Genomic DNA, 15,285 nt, shown 5'->3' with positions numbered 1-15,285 from the left:
AGAACCTACAGAGTAAACTAAATATTAACTTTGATATAACATTGAAATTAAATTAGACATTGAAAAACGAGATGACAAATTGAATTTATTTGAATATTATTTACAATTAACGCTAATTATTATAGTAACAGAACATAACCTTCTGCGACAGTATTGGATTTCCAGCCTCCGTGACTTTTCGCTAATTCTCTTTCGATTGCGTATCGGATAATAATTTATACTTGCGGTTTTATAACGGTACAAAGCTGACTTGTCATTGGCTGAGGTTTTATAACGGTACAAAGCTGACTTGTCATTGGCTGAACACATGCACTTTAATGAGTAGGTGTACTTTAATGACATGCATTAAAGGACTGCTACCAGGTGTATAATTACTACATTTCGGCACGGTCGAGCAAAAAATTAATTTAATTAATTTAATTTTATATTATTAACTAATTAAGTTAATGTTAAAAGAAAAAAATCATTTTCGTGTTTTAATAAATCATGGCTATTAGAGTTTGGATAATCTTTAACTTATTAACTAAACAAAATAAATAATTGTTAATGAGATGGATAAGCCTGACGATTCTTGCACAGTTCTACATTTGGATGTACTGGTAAGCTTAAGTTGGAGATCGTTACATACATGAAGTCGATTTCGGTACTTTGTTTTTTATTAGAGTTAGTGATGAAACCCTTTCTCACACAGATACGTAAAAGCAAATGAATTATAATCTTTAAAGCACCATTGTACAATTCACTATATTCTCTTTTCACTTGTGATGAGGGCCAGAAATTGACCGTACCTTCCGCTTGGAATTTCATTTTAAGTCCTGTGTCATTCGAGAGTTCAATTAACTGTTCTCTTTCAATGAAAGTTTGTTAGTTTCAATATCGCAATAAAAGTGATCACGAACCCAAGAAAATTCGACATATATACTTGGAAAATAAATTTCAAATTGTGACCTAAGAGTTATATTATTGATTGGTGTACGACGTACAGTACGTGACCATTTCAATGTGCAGACTGAGTGTCGGGAAAACTATTAAGAAAGTCATAGGCCTAAATACATGAAAAACGTTCGGTCCTCTGTTATGGGTTTGGGTTGTCCCTGGTTGGTTTACAGGGGCTATAGAGTGACACGTAATTCGTTTGAATTTTATTTTTTCTTCTGCCTTTTTTGAAGGACCAGAAGGTCAGACCTCGAGGACCACATGTGGTCCGCGGACGATAGTTTGAGAAACGCTGCCATAGACAAATAATGTCGGCGTTGCCACCTGTTTCACAGCGAGCACGTTGTAGCCAGCTATTTTGTTCGGAAGAGTTTAATCTTCGTTGCTGTGTTACAGAAAATATTGGTGTTCTGTCGTGGCTATTGTTTTCGTAGTTATTCCAGCGGCTTGTGTATTTATATTGTACCGTATAATATATATATATACATATATATATATTAATTTAATTTAGTAGTCTGACTAATATTTTGAGTTTGCCCTGCGACACAGAATAGCTCACAATAAAATTTAAAATGAAAAATTATATAAACAGGTTTCAGACAAAAGTGAATAAGACAAAAGAAAAAAAAAATAGAACCAAATATAATTTAAATTGAATGTAAAGATGCTGACGAAATATCGCTACAGAAAATTTTATAATGGTGGTGACGATGTCATCTTGAAGATCCCTCGTCAGCTTGTATTTTTCCCTCGACTTTACAAAGGCTTTCGGGATGGTGCCTCTCGCTCCGAAGAAAAGACCGGTAACTGTGATTTTTTCTATGTTGTATTTCGCCGATAGGTACTGAATCGTGGGCTCGTAGATTTTCTTTTTCTCTTCATTCACTTCAGATGGTTGAGTGGCTGAGATTTCAAATCTGATGGTAGGATCAATTATTTCGGCTGACTATTTATTCCTATTTATAGCTATGATATCGATCCTACGATTGCTTCCACCATCAGCAATACATTGAACTTCCTCGTGAACGTTTAGATTTTTGGATCGAAGTGCATCTGCGATCATAGAACGTATGGTGTTGTGACGTTTTATTCTGAGTACTTCTCCCTGTGGGCAACTCCCAAGCACATGTGTTAAAGTTTCATACTCACTGCAGTGCCTACGGTGGGTTGTGCCTGTAGAGCGACCAGGGAGAGAACGTACTGGTGCCACCATCGCAGTCATTTTTAGCATTTCTCTCCATTCAGAACTTGATAATCCGTCATGCTTGATGATCCACGAGTTGGCTGCAGGTACTTCTTCAAACAATACAACTCCTTTTCCTTTCTGAGGGTATGCACACCAGGTTGTAAATTCACGGTACCGAAGATGTTGCCTTAATTGCTTCACGGATCCTGTAGCCTCATCTCTGCTCACTTGCAGTTCCGACAAGCAACGGGTTCTTATAGTTTCGTAGTCTCGTAAAGCATTAACGTGCTGGTCATTTAGGTTTTCTAGCTTGGTATTGATGTTGAGTTGCTGCAGATAGGCTTCCCATGTAGCGTGCATCACCGACAGTCCTTTGTATTTGTTACTTGTATATATCATGCTATTAGGGGTGTCACCTGGTAATTGTAATATTTCCTTTACTGCGCTTTTAATCATATTGTCATCTTTAATGAGGAATATATATATAATTTTGCTACGAGATAGGGAATCTTCCAAGGCAATGTTTCTTCTCTAAACGCTATCATAAATAATTTAGGTTTTAAATATAAAAATACCAATGGCTGCGAGATGTTAATGGAGAGAACTGACACTATCCTTATCGTTTCTCATCATTCCTCATGGTTTTGTAGAACAAAGTTTTACTTAAGTATACTTGGAAAGTCAATATATTGCATGCGTGAATTTTTAAAGTCACTGTCCATATTTTGAGTACCGTAATTTCATTTGCGAAAGGATTAATTTGTTATCCACCTTGTAGGATTGTCAGAAATAGGATTAGTATCATCTTTCGCCCTATATAAGTAATCGGGATAAAATTGATTCTGCGTCATTATTACTGATACAAATATCTGAAATGCCTGGCACAGATAAACCACACGCCCCACTATTTTCTGTATTGTTTGCCATATTAAGACACTCAGATTTATGAAGGCCAGATACATCTCCACGAGACGTTATTGGCTGATGTAAGGTAGGCTATGGAGCTAAAAACTGTATCTTTCCTTTATGACTTCATATTTATACTATGAAATCTTGATTACGTATAAACTACTTATTTTTTTGCACACTGTACCATATTCACATCCAGTTACTTTTTGTCACCGTTATAATAATAATAATAATAATAATAATAATAATAATAATACTTATGGGTTTTAAGGAACCTGGAGATTATTATTATTATTATTATTATTATTATTATTATTATTATTATTATTATTATTATTATATTTGTCTATTCAAAGAGTCCGTATGATATAAATTTACGCGTTCGCGTCAGCTGTTCAGCTCACTGGTTCCGACACGACTGGTAGGCGGCGCAATCAGCCGCACCATACCAAAGTCCTTCGATAATAGCTGTTCGACAGCGACATCTAGAGACCTTGCACCGTACAACTTCGCAACATCGCTCCCGTCCCGCTCAAGAGAGAGAACTGCCCATACCTTTCTAGTTTTGTATAGACTGTAGTTACTATTACTTATGTAAACACTAGAGTGCATTGCTATATAATAAATCAATCATTCAATTAATTAGCTATCAATAAAGTATCATTTTACCATTAGATCTGTGTTTTTTTTTTATTTTAATAGGTAGTGACTTTTGGGTATTGTATATGCATTTATAGGAGAAATTCTCCACTACGTGAGCTTGACTTAAATCCAATTTATCAGCTATAGCAGGCATGAAGAACTGGGCGACAGTTGTGGCAGACGTCACAAGCCGGAATACGTCACTCATCCCTTCCTTTAACCCCACACGTCATTGACTTGGTAGGGTAGAGAGGATTTGTATTCAGTGTCTAAAGGTACGGTCACACGTCGCTACGTTTGCAGCGATGCAATACAAAAAACTGCGCAACTCTTGTACTGCGACGTGTGAACAACGGTGCAACCCGAAAAGTAGCGGCTGCCGAACCTGCTGCCCGCTACTTTTCCATGCTGCGCGCAGCTTAAAAGTAGCGACGTGTGAACAGGGTTCTCAGGGTTGCAGCCGCAGCATTTTTGATATCGGTTTTGTTGAAACTTTTGCTGCCACCACCCAAATGTGCCAATGATACTTTTATTGTTTGGATATATTTTAATGTTAAATGTTATGGAAATAAATTATTTGTAACAGTTATTACATACACAACACAGTCTGAGTATAATTGCTGACGATATAATTCATTTTTTAAATTTTCCGTAGCGTAGTTCCAAACAGGAGGGTTGCCAACATTGATTACGTGAATATACTATTGGTTATCATTTAAGTATATAGGCGTTTTTAAAAGCTTTATAGTAAAAATAATGTCAATTTCTGAATACTAGATACGACAGAAAAGCAAATAATAGATAAGGAAGCTTTCGCATGAGTTTCTTAATAATGCGAACATAACCACAAAATGTATATTGAGAAGTCAACACGGAGATGGAAACCTGCAGCATGACTGCGGCTGCAAAAGTAGCGCCTTGTGTGTGAACAGACTCGCAACCTCCAATTGAAACTTTTGCAGCACTCGGGTTGCTCAGCTCGAAAAGTAGCGTGCAGCGCGCTACTTTTGGTTACGTGTGAACACGACATGCAACTTTTGCAGCTGCAGTACAAAAGTTGCGCTGCAAAAGTAGCGATGTGTAACCGTACCTTTATGCTACATGGTTGCAGACGAGTCACGGAGACGTCATTCAACGTCGGCGTACTGTGGAAGGGGAACCAATGCTTTCTCCATTTTTCTACCTCTCTCCCTCTCCCTCGCTCTCTCTCTCTCTCTCTCTCAGTTCTGCATCCCTGGGCTATGGAAAGGACGGATGGACACACGTATAGGTCATTCGTTATCTCGTGAAACAGAATGCTTTGTGCGCCGTAGCTCATAGCGTAGTAACAACCTTATGGTGGGGGGGGGGGGTAAGTGAGCTGGCTAGTTTGCAAGTCGAAGCATAGCGAGAGAGGGAAGCCTCTCGATCCACTTTTTCCTTCTTACGCGCAGGTAGGTTTCACGAGATATTATCGAATGGCTTATACACTGCTCTTATTCCATGCCATGTATGGTAAACATATTCTGCACATAAGCATAGATATATTCAGTGGCGGTGCGTTAATAAGAGCACAAGAGCACGTGAACACCTTGTTTCCATTAATACACGACTAGTTTTATTATTTAATACCGTATTGGCGTAGTGGGAATGTATAATATCAGGATCGAGTAATTTAAACTTCCCGCATCTTGCTTAAACTTCTTATGTAAATTTGGCAACATCCGTTCACGTACAAGCCGTGCTCTTTTCAAGAAGGTTACAGGAATTTCACGCATGCGCGGGAGAAAATTGTCTTTCGCTGGCCGCTTATGACTCGTCAAGAGCACAAAGCGTTAAGTGAACAGTGAATCTGTCCTACAGATGTCAGATGCATCGATGCCTATCGTTTACGTGCTATATCTCGAGAAAAAATTTAATAAGTCTGTATTTTAGCCTGCAGGTGTCAGCACCTCACTGTTGTTCCAAATGTGGATGTGTGTACAGTGCTGCTACGAGAGTGTAGTTTGTGAATTACTATACTTCAGTGTCGGCATATAGCATAGTTTGGCTTTCAAAGACGTGCTGGCTGAATGTGATGGTGGTATGAATTTAAATATCTGTATGGTGGTGTATATTATTTAAGAATAATGTTTACTGGCATGTATTTATAGTAATCAATCTATGCGAATGGGATTACAGTACTGGTATAGGCTATAGTGTATCAGTGTGTTGTGAATCAAAATACAGTATATTACTGAACACACGCTTTTGTAAATTGTTTTATGTATTAATTTTTAACAAACGTAAACAATGAACTCTGTTCAATTAATTTTGAAGAGTAAAGAACTGGGTAAACTGGCTTTCCAGGAAAAATTGGAAATAAAAAGACTAGGTTTCATTATTATTATTATTATTATTATTATTATTATTATTATTATTATTATTATATATTGTTTTGAATTTATATACGGTTTTTTCGACAGTGAAACATTGGAATCATGGCATTTCATATTAGGCTAAAAACGTACGATTTGAAATTCTCTTCGATTTTGGAACACAAAATTGTGAACACAGATAATATTTTATCACGAGCCGCCATTGGATATATTGGTCTATAATAACATAGAAAATTGGATTTAGTACTTTATTTAGGATAAATCCGTTGTAGGAACGACAAATTTTACATTAAATGAAATAGAATGAAATACAATGCGTTTTAATGAGTATATTATATGCATGAAATAACAGGTCGGATGTAACTTATCTACTCTATGGAGTAGATTAATACCTATATAAATGAGACTTGCTTATTAATATGAGCTATAAATATCACATACAGTAGGTACTATAGCCTATTGTACAGTTGACAAAATCGTTACACAAAATCATTCGTATTTGTTCTTTTTCACTCATAATAAAGTTACACAGTGACAATTGTGATTCTATGATTTATAAGCAAAACAAAGTTTATGTGTTTAATATATAAGGCAAGAGAGATACATATCTCAACAATTGAATTTAAAGACACAATTCCACGCGCATGCGTATTCAAGAGCTATGTAAAAAAACTCAGAATGGATATATGCATCCTTCGTTGCAAACTTGTGACGCAGTAAGAATTTTGGTCCTCAAAATTCACTATATATTATACATAAGGTATTTCCATTTATTTGGTTGGATGTTCTCGACTAGAGATCATAATACTACAATTGCTGAGTTTTAGATCTAATAAAGGTTAAATACTAAAACTCAAATTACCATTATGTATCAATTTGTATTGTCGTGTATTCTGAGAATTTGACTACATATACGTCAATGTAAAACTGAGAATGTTTTGTAGAAGTTAATACATCACTTTGCAGTTTCGTGTATAAAAGAAAGTCTATGAAAGTAACTTATTATAGCCACTAATTCGCAAGGATTTAGTAACTTATTTTTCATTTTGATGCTATAATATTATCCTTCTTCACCTTGCAAGTCCCTGGGGGTTGTAGTGTCTCAGTATTTTTCAATAGTAACTACGAGTACTTGTAGATTAGAAACGTTTAGTTACTCCAAGTTTCTTTCCCAGTATAATTGGATATACGCGTAAAATATAATGCTGGAATAATATAACTTAATAATGAGTATACTGTATATAATTTAAAATATAGGCTACAGTGTCCGGCAGAGGAACTAACGATTTTAAGTTTAGGGGTTTCTGTAAGAACCGAATGAAGAGGAAACAAACTGCGTGCGCAATTTGTTGCCATGACAATGCTATTCAGTGAACATGGATCAGTGGTTAGGTCAACAGCGTGCTTTTGCTGTGAAAAGCTTTTATAAAAATAACGACAGTTATGAGGCACTAATTTCGCCATTATAATTTAGGGCCCCATGATTCCGTTCCATCTGCTGATGTCATAAAAGCAAACTGTTTCGGCACAGAAGAAGAAGCCTCAAGGGAGGAGAAGACCAAGTGTGCACCAGAAACTATTCCTGCAGTGAGAGTTACTGTCAACTGGAGTCCAATGCGCTCGGCCATGAAGCATGCTATTGCAATTATTCCTTTCGGCCATGAACATGGATGCGCAAATCGTGCTCACAAAGTGCTAAAAACCTTGAAATACAGAAAGACAGACGGAGCCAGCCGCAGCAGTTACAAGTTGTTCGTAGTTTCGCTGCAAAAGCAGTTCATTGCCACGGTGTGCTCCGGCGGCTCATGCAGGTGGTCGTGATTCTACTCTCCATGATTTGAATTTCAGATTGACGCATGGCATAATAATTATAGTAATTTTAGACAGACTGTACCTAAGCACAAATAAGAAAATTATATTATAACCTTTTCAAGATTCAACAAACGTAACTGCGACATTTATTATTACACTATTTGTTAATATTTCTTATTATAAGTCTTATTTGAAACATAGAACGCGAAAATTTTCAAGTCATAATTTCAAGAGTATTCCTCTGTTCTCAGAAAGGTAATAGTTGTATTCGCAAATAATCACAAATTCAAGGAAGTATTTTTCATATGTCACGGTAGATGAAATAAACTTACTTCAAAGCTCTTTCTGTACATTGAGACCTTTTACACTTCTTTCCTGTATTAAACTCTGACTCAAGCATATACATTATAAATGGAACCAAGGAGTATGTTTGGAAATTCTGACTTAGGCAGCATAACGAACGGTTCGATCTTTACTAAAACCTTCACTGTGTTTATTTGTAACATAAACTCTGCAGTGTTTGGGAAAAGTGGCATAAGTCAGTTTTCACAAACATTTTTTATTAATTTATTAACAACTTACGGAACATCTGCTCGCTTGGAAAAAGAGACATAAGTATTTCTCCCATTACAATAATTCATACAGAAGAAAATCAAATCAACATAAACCAATGTGAAGACAGTTTTTTTCCTTCTCCTGTAAAATTAACATTTTTGACTTGTGCCACTTTTCCCGAGCACTACAAAAATGTCATGCGTAAGAAAGTGTAATAGAATATAATACAAGATTTACCTCCCTTTTTAATAAAAAAATATTTCTCTTTCGACTCATCATTAAAGGGAAACGATCTGGGGATTATATTATTTTTCACTTAAAACGAGCCGTCACTGACTGCAGACGCGAGCAAACTTGTATACAGACACTATAGCTAGTACAGAGTCCGTTCTACCTGCACTGAGGTTGTGTTCACACTTCGAGAGCACGAGTTGCCCACCCATGGCGATGAAGCATGCTGTTGTAATAAATGCGCTGGGCCATGAAGCGTGCTATTTGCAATAATTGCTCTCGGTGATGAGGGATGCTGTTGCAATGAACTTATCCGACCGGAGTGTAAGAAGAATATTGAATTATAATCTTCATTGCCATCCCTACAAGATCCTGGCAGTGGACCAGTTAAAGCCTAATGATCTCTCCCGAAGAACATTTTATGAAGAGATTTTAAATCGCATGAATGAAAAGGAAGATTTTTTTAGAAAAATTGCGGATATCTGACGAAGCATATTTTTACATTTGTGTGGTGTTGTGAATAAACAGAATTTTAGGTATTAGTCTTGAAACAATCCTCTTCACTTACACGAGTAGTCACCACACAGTGGGAAATTAACCATGTGGTGTGTAATATCGTCTTCTGGGATAATTGGTCCTTTCTTTTTTGGGATGATGCGAGAAATGCTACATGGTGACATCAGCCAGGAATGTGAATATTAATGAAACATTTTTATTAATGAAATTACATGATTTTGTCGTGCAACCTGGTTTCAATACGTTGGAGCAACTTTCCACACCGCCGGGGCCTCCAAGAATAAAGTAAAATGGCTTTTTTTTTTTTTCAAATCAGATCACTCATCCTCGCCAGGAAGATCCCTGCGGGGATACTTGAATGGCACTGTTTCAAGATCGACCACAAAATAATGAAAGATTGAAGGCAAACCTACGTCATAAAATCACAAATATTTCAGTAGATTTGTTGCGCAGCTCTAAATCGCAGTTGATATAGAATCTTTCAGTCTTACTAATAAAAAGTTTTATATAGACGTTTAACTGTCTTATACTTACACAATGAATAGCTCGTTTTTAAGTCGTGTATAAATTCCTTACTAATAATCACTACATGCGTCGTGTAAAACAGTACAACTGTTACACAGCTACGTAATACTTTTGTCATTACTTCATTGCGAAAGCTAATAAGATATCCGAGGTTCTTTATTGCATCCGATAGTGCGCGCTAGTGTGCCGCGCTAAGTATCGATAGTAAAGAAGGGCCTGATCGATTACCACGCATATTTTGGTCAGAGGGTACAGCTACAGCAATATAATTCTAATTATTCTGTGCTCTTTGGTTTGTTCTTCTATGGTTACAAGTCAACAATCGATACGAAAAGCTGTTAGAGGAGCGCCATTTTTGTCTCTATATACAACGCTTAAACAAGGTTTCGTGTATATAATTACTGCAAAGCAATTTCCATGTATAGTTACAGATTGTTTATACATCCACCGCTTATGCATGGTTTATTAGTATCGTTTTCTATGTCAACTCTGCATGAGTATCGTATAAAAATTATACACGGTTTATTAGTAAGGCCGTTTATGTATAAAATTTCTATAAATAGTATTTACGTTTAAAGAGATTTTTAGTTTATTTATTGTTTTTATTTGATTAGTTATGATTGTTGTATTTGATCTGTGCACGACGTACGACGGAAGTGTGTAGAGTGTCTACATATGAATGGTGATTGCTTGAAAGATTTAATTTTCAAGAAATGAATAGCATACTATGTAGTTTAAGATCAACGTTTTAAAATTTTGTAAAGAGCTATTCTTAAAGTAATAACGATAATTTAAAATTGACCTTCCTCTGCCGTTCTCCACTGTGCAGATAACAAGGTATTAGGGAATATTAGTAACTTAAACGAAAAAAATTAAAAAAATATATTACAACCAAACAGATTTTAAAAGCAAGGGAATCATAGATACTTTGGGAGATATTCTATCCTGCCTGTATTTCAGTTACAAGATGCTCATCAGAAAAAAAATAAAGTTGCAATTATTGCAGAATGTATGAATGTGAATTTACACATGGATCGGGTCGCATATAGTTGTGGTACGTGATAACAGAGGTGATAGTGCTGAACATCACATTTTTCTGCTGTATTTCAGTCCGAAGGTCTGTTTAAATGTAACCATATATCTAAATGATTGATACGTAAGCTGCCTCAGACACATACGACGGCTTACGGATAATCTATATCTATATAATATATGTATATAGGCTACGATTGAAGAAAATATTTAAATAACAATTAAAGCGAATATTAAAAAATTTTCTCTTTACTAAAGGATAAGTCTTTCATTGTTTCTCTTCAAATGGTAAAATATGTTATCGCTATGGTTACAAAAACTTTTAATTACGAGGATCATTTCATAAATAATGCACGGGTTGGCAGAACTGTAAAGTGGATTATACAACACCAATAGAAATTACGTCAGTTGCAGTTGAAGGCTTGAGGAAGGAGCACATGTGTTCGTTTCGTCCGTAGCCGACTCTGTATTTATGTAATCAGAGCTAGAAATGGAGGCTAAAAGTGTCTCGGGTACTGTGAAAATTGAAGTTCAAAAATTGAATCTTGGCGTGGCAAACCTCCCACAGAAATCCACACTTCCCATAGTGCTTTAGGTGGAGTTTGTGGTGGGCCTACTACAGTTTCCCGTTGGACTAATCGTTTTCGTGATGGCAGTGTCAGCAAGTTTGCAATGTCCAGGCGTTTCTGCTGCTTGAACAGCTGTCAAGCAGTGAGGGACCCATCGTGCAGAAATTGTTTTCTTCTTCAAATCATTTGTCAAAATACGGAATAATGAAGTTTGTGAAATCCCCGTAGCTTCTCAAAATGCCTCATATTTCGCTCGACGATCTTCTTGAAGACCTTCCGCCACAAGTTTCACACTTTGTTGATGTTTTCGGCCTTCCTAATCTTGCATCATCGTCAAAGCTGATACGAAAACGAGTAGTTCAACGAGAAACTGTACTACGGTCCGTTGAAAGCTCACCACGAACTCCGCTCCGCTGTGGATTTCTGTGAGATATTGCCGCATAAAGATTCGATTTTTGATGTTCAATCGTCACAGTACCCGAAACATAGTAGATTCCATTTCTAGCTCTCGTTGCCTAAACATATACAATATGCTATGACGGAACGAACTCACGTACTTCTTTCTCAAATCTTCAGCTGCAACTGATGTAATTTTCATAGGTGTTGCATCATCCACGTCACAGTTCTGCCAACCTGTGCATTATTTATGAAATGATCCTCGTACTTTTAACCAAATATCACTAGAATTGAGAATCAATTTTGTTATACTTTAATAACAACCATATTTCATCTCTGTCAAATAAGTAATACCAAAATGGAAAACTATTATCCCTCTCAAACAAAAATATATAATTTTTTAGCAGCACCGTCACCTCTAATTCCTCAGAAACCCACAAAAAGGAAGCAGGCCTACCTGAACATAACAGTAATTTCTAAATAAGATTACCACTTCATTATACATTTTGTAATTGCGATTATCAACTTCCACTATATGAAAGAGGGACAATGCATTTTGTATACAATTAAGACACCTTAATCCCATTCCTTTTGCTTACTAACTCTTCCCTTAGTGCCCGTTATTGTGATCTTCATTTTCGGGCATGGTTTCTCTGTAACTTCTGCCGTTTTTACTTTTACTGTCATCGACTACATCCGCATCATCTTCTACTGATTCATTACCATTATCACCGCTCTTTTCTTTCTCGTCTCTTTCATTGTGGTCTTCATCGCCCTCTTTCTTACCTGACTCAATCCCCTCCTCAATTTCACGTTCACTTTCATTATCCACCTGATTGCCATTTCTTTCTTCATTCCCATCGCCAGTTTCGTCACCTCCCTCCTGTACTCTTCTATCTTTAGAATTCGCCGATTCGTCACTCCTTTGATCGTCATTTCCTCCATAACCATCCTCATCTGCAGTCTCGTTTTCACTCTCTCCTTCCTCATCCTTATTCTTTTCTAATTTATCAACGTCTTCTTGTTCATTCTCCTGTTCTCCGCCTTCCTCATCTACAGCACTTTCGTCTTCTCCGCCCTCTTCTTTATCATCTTCATCGTTTACCGGATCCTCACCGGCCTTCTCTTCACCACCTTCCTCATCTTCAGCACTTTCGTCTTCTTCGCCCTCTTCTTTCTCATCTTCATCGTTTACCAGATCCTCACCGCCCTTTTCTTCTCCACCTTCCTCATATGCAGCACTTTCGTCTTCTTCGACCTCTTCTTTCTCATCTTCATCGTTTACTAGTTCTTCACCGTTCTTTACTTCCTCGCCCTCTTCATCTACAGCACTTCCGTCTTCTTCGCCCTCTTCTTTCTCATCTTCATCGTTTATCGGTTCTTCACCGTCCTTTTCTTCCTCGCCTTCCTCATCTTCAGCACTTTCGTCTTCTTCGCCCTCTTCTTCATCTTCATCGTTTACCGGTTCTTCACCTTCCTTTTCTTCTCCTTCTTCCTCAACTGCAGGACTTTCGACTTCCTCACCCTCATCTTTCTCTTCTTCATTCTTTATCGGTTCGTCACCGTCCGTTTCTTCTCCGCCTTCTTCATCTGCAGCACTTTCGTCTTCTTCGCCCTCATCTTTCTCACCTTCATCGTTTACTGGTTCTTCACCTTTCTCTTCCTCTCCGTCTTCTTCATCTGCAGCAATTTCGTCATCTTCGCCCTCATCTTTCTCATCTTCATCGTTTACCGGTTCTTCACGGTCCTTTTCTACTCCGTCTCTTTCATCTGCAGCACTTTCGTCTTCTTCGCCATTATCTTTCTTATCTTCATCGTTTACCGGTTCTTCACCTTCCTTTTCTTCTCCGTCTTCTTCATCTGCAGCACCTTCGTCTTCTTCGCCCTCATCTTTCTCATCTTCATCGTTTACCGGTTCTGCGCCGTCCTTTTCTTCTCCGTCTTCTTCATCTGCAGCACTTTCGTCTTCTTCGCCCTCATCTCTCTCATCTTCATCTTTTACCGGTTCTTCGTCGTCCTTTTCTTTACCGTCGTCTTCATCTGCAGCGCTTCCGTCCTCTACACCATCATCTTTCTCATCTTCACCGTTTACTGGTTCTTCACCTTCCTTTTCTGTTTCTTCTTCATCTGCACCACTTTCGTCTTCTTCGCCTTCATCTTTCTCATCTTCATCGTTTACTTGTTCTTCACTTTCCTCTTCTTCTTCTTCATCTGCACCACTTTCGTCTTTTTCGCCCTCATCTTTCTCATCTTCATTGTTTACCGGTTCTTCCCCTTCCTTTTCTTCTCCATCTTCTTCATCTGCACCACTTTCGTCTTCTTCGCCTTCATCTTTCTCATCTTCACCGTTTACTGGTTCTTCACCTTCCTTTTCTTCTCCTTCTTCATCTCCAACACTTTCGTCTTCTTCGCCTTCATCATTCTCATCTTCATCGTTTACAGGTTCTTCACCTTCCTTTTCTGCTCCTTCTTCATCTGCACCACTTTCATCTTCTTCACCTTCACCTTTCTTATCTTCATCGTTTACTGGTTCTTCACCTTCCTTTTCTTCTTCTTCATCTGCAACACTTTCGTCTTCTTCGCCATGATCTTTCTCATCTTCATCGTTTTCCGGTTCTTCACCTTCCTTTTCTTCTCCGTCCTCTTCATCTGCAGCACTTTCGTCTTCTTCGCCTTCATGTTTCTCATCTTCATCGTTTACTGGTTCTTCATCTTCCTTTTCTTCTCCTTCATCTCCACCACTTTCGTCTTCTTCGCCTTCATCATTCTCATCTTCATCGTTTACTGGTTCTTCACCTTCCTTTTCTGCTCCTTCTCCATCTGCAGCACTTTCGTCTTCTTCGCCTTCATCTTTCTCATCTTCATCGTTTACTGGTCCTTCACCTTCCTTTTCTGCTTCTTCTTCATCTGCACCATTTTCGTCTTCTTCGTCCTCATCTTTCTCTTCTTCATCGTTTACTGGTTCTTCACCTTCCTTTTCTTCTCCTTCTTCATCTGCACCACTTTCGTCTTCTACGCCCTCATCTTTCTCATCTTCATCGTTTACCGGTTCTTCACCTTCCTTTTCTTCTCCGTCTTCTTCATCTGCACCACTTTCGTCTTCTTCGCCTTCATCTTTCTCATCTTCATCGTTTACTGGTTCTTCATCTTCCTTTTCTTCTCCGTCTTCTTCATCTGCAGCACTTTCGTCTCCTTCGCCTTCATCTATCTCATCTTCATCGTTTACCGGTTCTTCACCTTCCTTTTCTTCTCCGTCTCCTTCATCTGCAGCACTTTCCTCTTCTTCGCCTTCATCTGTCTCATCTTCATCGTTTACCGGTTCTTCGCCGTCCTTTTCTCCGTCTTCTCCATCTGCACCACTTTTGTCTTCTTCGCCCTCATCATTCTCATCTTCATCGTTTACCGGTTCTTCGCCGTTCTTTTCTTCTCCGTCTTCTCCATCTGCAGCACTTTCGACTTCTTCGCCGTCGTCTTTCTCATCTTCATCGTTTACCGGTTCTTCGCCGTCCTTTTCTTCTCCGCCGTCTTCATCTCTAGCACTTTCGTCTTCTTCGCCTTCATCTTTCTCATCTTCATCGTTTACCGGTTCTTCACCTTCCTTTTCTTCTCCGCCTTCTTC

The sequence above is a fragment of the Periplaneta americana genome, chromosome 2 (genome assembly GCF_040183065.1).
Source record: "Periplaneta americana isolate PAMFEO1 chromosome 2, P.americana_PAMFEO1_priV1, whole genome shotgun sequence".
Classification (NCBI taxonomy): domain Eukaryota; kingdom Metazoa; phylum Arthropoda; class Insecta; order Blattodea; family Blattidae; genus Periplaneta; species Periplaneta americana.
This window is presented reverse-complemented; position numbering follows the sequence as displayed.